We start from the raw sequence: 5,861 nt of genomic DNA, 5'->3' as shown, positions 1-5,861 counted from the left end.
ATCTAAATATGAAACAATGAAAAATAAAATTCAGACTAAAGAAGTTCTTCTTGAGCGACACATTTTACCATTCGAGTCAATACAGAATTACAGATAGTATTTATGAAATTTCGATTTACTGTCGGGTGACTTTTGGCCAACCCTGTATACATACATGCATGCATATATATATATATATATATATATATATACTCCAATTCAAGCGACATTTATCTAAACAACTGATTGAAAAATGATGACATAACTCCAGCTAGAATTGAACTTACATATCAACGCTAACATGGTTCCTTGCACACCCGATTGAATCAGAACACTCACCCATAAATTTCAGTCAAATTTTATGTATAGATGCTTAACTGTCTAGAACTACATATAATATTTGTAAACTAACTCATCATTTTTTAGTCAAATGTTTAGATGAATGTCGCTTTAATCGGAGTATATATTATTATTATCATACATTATTATATAGTTATTATTGTATATAAAAAAGATTTTCGTAGTCGCTTTACCTCCCTAACTTATCAAACCTCCGGGTTTGTTTACAAATATTACACACACACACACACACACACACACACACACACACACACACACACACACACACACACACACACACACACACACACACACACACACACACACACACACATATATATACGAGGGAATACTGAAAAAAGTTTCTGGCTTTGGTAAAAGAAAATACAAGAGGATCAGTTTATGATTTTATTTAACGTATTCCCCTCTCATATTCACACACTGTTGCGGCCCTTCCCCCCCCCCACACACACACACATGTTCCAAGCAAATCAAAATCGCTGAAAAAAAAAAGAAGAAACAAAATTGTATTCACTCACAACAAACCTATTATATTTTGAATAATTTTTGAATTTGGAATGAGATTTTCCTCTGGCCACTATTTAACGCATTTCGTTTGGTGAACAATTCTAATAAAATATTTTCATCTAATGATCAAATCTATTTTACTATAAATTATGAATTCTTTCGTGGGTATCGATACAGTTTAGTTGAGAGAACACAAAACTGAAGGTTTTTGATTCAAGCCAAGAATTCGACCCACTGAAATTATTATTTTTTAAAAGTGTCTATAGTTTCAGTTTGAGGAAATAAGAAAAAGGACTGTTTCAATCTCATATTTTTCCATATCCACGCATCAATGTAATTGTATATTTTTTACTGTCTAAATTTCATTAAGATCTTGTCCTTTCTATCCATGCATCAAATTCCAGATGCTTTTTTTTTTTTTTAGTTTAGATTCTTACGTTTCCATTCAATTGAAAGCACTATGTTCAATATATATGCAGTTCTAGAAGTGCTTTTTACGCTTTTAGTTGAAATCGTTTACCAGAATCAATTTAGCTTTTACATCCCTTCAGGGTATATAATATATCTACCATTAGCATGTGGCCTTGGTACAAGAGACTATAACCTTCCTTCATTATGTGTTGCTTTCTACTGATACTAGCAACCTGTATTACAACGATGATACTGATTGTGAGGATCATGTCGTTAATATCTTTATCACTGCCTCCTTCCACTGCATGTCTTGCTACAAGCTGTTTAGCAATAAACATATGCAATTTTCGTTATATATTTCCTGAGAATAACTTGTATAAGATGCATCAGTGAGTGACTAGTTTTAGTATTCGATATTATGAATATTTTAAGCTTTGCTTTTCACTTTTACTTCTGATCGATAGAAAAGCAGTTATAACGAAACAGGGAGTCGATTCACTCGACCATAACCTTCTCATATAAATGTGTGATTCTTTTCTTAGTTGTTGAACATAATTATCATTAGCAGCAAAGTGACAGTCTGATATGTGTCCGTATATTACTGATTTGTGGCTTTATATCAAACTGCTTTGACACGCCCTGGACAGGTCTGACTATGGGTCAACTATCTCGTGAACATCGGCCCATCGCCTTCCTTTGACCACAAAAGAACAGGTAATCTTCCTCAGGTAGTCTGGACAATAAAAGGAGTGGAGTGTATACGGTTGAAATGTTTGAAGATAGGACTTTTCTATTCAGGCTGAAATCTCATTAATTACGATGTGAATAGAAAGATGTAGCGAGAATGCGTGGGATGACCTTCGGTAAATTAGAAAGAGATTGACAGGGGCTACTCGAATTGTGCGCCTGTAGTGGAATTAAGACCTGGAAGAAGGCATTTAATAGTCCGGGGTTGTGTATAGTGGGATGTCACGAATTACTCACTAAGGTTGCCTCTCGATAAAGGGTTTTTAAAAATTTATATTGTTATTGCTATTTATTATTGTCATTATTGTTGTTGCTGATCTTACACTTTATCCGGTGTAATTAACTCACTGTTTTACTGCTTGTTCCTTTTTTTACTTCACGTTTGTACTGCCTCTGTGGTCAACATATAGCAATCACATTCTATAAAGCGTTGGCGCAAAGTATAAGTATCGGTGGGCTCGAACGTTTCCTGGATGTCATCTGGGACAGTCTGTACTGTCCCTTCTGGTAAACCTTAATGTAGGAGATCGTAGACAATTTTCCAATAACTTGACATGGAAATGTTCTAGGTGGGGCATTGCTTCTTCGGCACAAATTCTGCTATTATAGAAGTCCCGCAGTCAAACATTTAGATGCAAACAGAGCGACGGAACCATCCAGGTTTTACTCGTTCAGAGTCAGTGAATTGCCGACACGAAGACTTTTGTTGAACACCTGCTATCACATGTAAGAAGAGCTTAGCTATCAACCAAGTCTATTGTAAAGATCCATTCACTACCCTCCTTTAGCTAGAATGGCTAGTTAGTCTCCGTCTGTCTATTGGTTATCGGGGAGCAAGTTTTCTGTGGTTTAAGGACAGAGCTTTTTTTTCTAGCTCTCAGTAACTTCTCCAGAACCACTTAAAATGGAAGTTTAGGGTGAATAGGGAGTCGCTGGTCTCCGGTGTGTTTAACAAATGTTGGTAAAGGGCAATGTAACTCTCGATGCTAAACCAGTCAACTCTTGTTAAGCGTCGGACAAAATGCTTAGCGGAATTTCTTCCAGCGGAATTTCTTCCAGCGGAATTTCTTCCATCACGTTCTGAATTCAAATCCCGACATCAGCTTTGTCTTTCATCCTTTCTGACTGATAAAAAACAGTACCAGCCAATTAGTGGAGTGGAAGTAAATGACTAATCCCCTCCCCTCAACATTGCTGGCCTTTTGCTAAAATTTGAAACCATTATTATTTTTATTATTATTAAGGTGTCGAGCTGGCAGACTCGTTAGCACGCCAGGTGAAATGCGGTATTTCGTCAGTCTTCGTGTTTTGAGTTCAAATATTTCGCCGAGGTCGACTTTGCCTTTCATCCTTTCGGGGTCGATAAATCAAATATCAGTGAAACACTGGGGTCGATGTAATCGAGTAGTCCTCTCCTCCCAAATTTCAGGCTTTGTGCCATTTAGTAAAAAGGATTACTACTATTATTATTACTAAGGTGACAAGCTGATAGAATATTCAGCACGCTGGGCAAAATTCTTAGTGGCATTTCTTCCCTCCTTACGTTCTGAGTTCAAATTCCGTCGAGGTCGATTTTACCTTCCATCTTTTCAAAATAAGTGCCAGTGATGCACTGTGGTCGACTTGTCCCTTCCCACCAAATTTCAGGCCTTGTGCCTTTACGAGAAAGGATTGTTATTATTTTCATTATTATCATTACAACTACTACTACTAGGTCTCAAATTTTGGCACAAGGCCAGCAATTTGTAGAAGTAGTAGTAGTAGAAGCCTCAACAGTATAGATGTTAAGGTTAATGGTTACTATTAATAATTAATTTCAAAATGTCCCAAATGAGCTGTTGTTATTAAGATTCTAATTTTTCGGATTATTAACCTTAACATTCTCTCTAAAGTAAAGGTTAATTGTCAGGAAAATTAGAATCTAAATTAGTGTAATTAGTAGAAGGCCAGTAGAAGGTATCATCGGATGAAATATCTGCCTTCCCATATTTCATTGAGTCTAATTAAAACTGGGGGAAATACTGCCTTTCTTCCGCGAGGAATCGATAAAATAAAATTCCAATTGAGTACAGATATCGATTTAATCTCTTATATTACCAAACTTCTATCTGCCTGTCCTTGTGTTTATATTTTAAACATTATTTTCAGGATTTCATTCTTGTGAAAACCAAGACTATGAATGCCAGGGACTGTGAATAACGTCAGGTGTAGACGGCTCTCTACTAATCGGGCAATGTGATGGTTGGATTGTCCAGGACAGCTTTCCGTAAAAGCTGTAATTCTACAACAATCAGCTGAGATACTTTGGGTAACTTATAGTAATCCTGACCTGGCAGAGCTACCGGACGGCACTACCAGTTCAAGCCAAACTTTGCAGTCTACAGTCGACTGGAAGATGAAATCTTTCTGCATGTATTCATTCAGTGGTCGATCGTTGCTCATTTGAGGTGTTTTGTGAAGCAACTCTTGTTATCTGTAGAACAGAACTGACAATCAGTTGAGTCCACCTTGAAGATCTCCCAACTATCTTCTTTTTGCTAATAAGGCCACGGCAAAACATATTGTGTGGTGAACGCAACTGAAAAAAATTAAAGACAGACGCTTTCCTCTTTCGGTTAAGTTCTCATCGACATTTTAAAGTTCGACACGGAGAGAAAGGTCAAGCTGAATAAGAAGATACTTCCCCATTTACATTCCTTCAAAGGTTGGTTAAAGTGGTGAACATGACCCACGTGAACAAACCTGCTATAAGCGCATGTCTGTAGACAGGAAAATAACAGTTGAGAAATGACAATTACTCTTGACACGAGCCTGTAGGTTTCTTTGGTTGGACTTAGATAACCTTTACCCACTGGTCTTTTAATTTTTATCGTATATTTATTTCAGTTATTAGACCATGCTGGAACACCGCTTTGAAGAATTTTAGTTGAACTAGTCGACCCACGTACTTAATATATAAATTTTTGTACTTATTCAGCCTCTTTTTACCGAACCGGTAGGCTACGGGTACATAAACACACCAACACCGGTTATCAAGTGGTGGTGGGAGACAAACATACACACACGCATATATATCTACAGCGGGCTTCTTTCAATTTCTGTATTCGAAATTCATTCACAAGACTTCGATTAACCCAAGACCATAGTAGAAGACACTTGCCCGATGTGCAACGCAGTGGGACTGAATCCAGAACCATGTGGTTGAAAAGCAGACTTCTTACCACACAGCCACATCTGGGCCTGTTCAGGACTTTTCTTTCTTAGTACTTTTTTATGTCATATTTATTTTCTTTTTGCGTATTATATAAATCGCCACTCCATTGTATTTAGTTATTTGTATAGTCTTCAGTGTCTTCGGAGTCTTGAGGCTAATAAAGAAATGTATTGTCCTGTATTATATTCTATCTTGTATTATGTCTAGTGTTTACAAGACCACATGGCAATCGTGTCCAAATTCAAAACAACAAACAATAATACTCGGCCTGACTGACCAACCAATGCTTTGTGGAGATGGAAGCTGCTTTTAGTAGGGGCACACGTATTATATGATGTAAAGTGTCAACAAGGGATTGCAATGCTGACCTTGAGTTGAGAAGGCCGCGGTTATCCACACGTATCATAAAATTAGGTGTCATTCGTTAGATTTTATTCTCTGACCGTTTATATATCCCACCCTCCTCCCCTCACCCCACAACGTCACCGACATCAACGCGAACGTCATTATAATCAGCGCTGTATCCTCCTCCTCCTCCTGCTCCCTTCCTGCTCCCTCCTGCTCACCTCCTGCTCCCCTCCTGCTCCTCCTCCTCCTGCTCCCCTCCTCCTCCTCCTCCTGCTCCCCTCCTCCCCTCCCCCCC

General features: G+C 38.0%; 1 protein-coding gene across 1 annotated transcript in view; it reads right to left on the bottom strand.

Moving 5' to 3' along the window:
• LOC106875418 (collagen alpha-1(XII) chain) overlaps window positions 1-5,861 on the bottom strand; it is a 58,326-nt gene that overhangs the window by 11,903 nt on the left and 40,562 nt on the right. The gene's annotated exons all lie outside the window — the stretch shown is intronic.

The sequence above is a fragment of the Octopus bimaculoides genome, chromosome 4 (assembly GCF_001194135.2).
Source record: "Octopus bimaculoides isolate UCB-OBI-ISO-001 chromosome 4, ASM119413v2, whole genome shotgun sequence".
NCBI classification, from domain to species: domain Eukaryota; kingdom Metazoa; phylum Mollusca; class Cephalopoda; order Octopoda; family Octopodidae; genus Octopus; species Octopus bimaculoides.
This window is presented reverse-complemented; position numbering and strand designations above follow the sequence as displayed.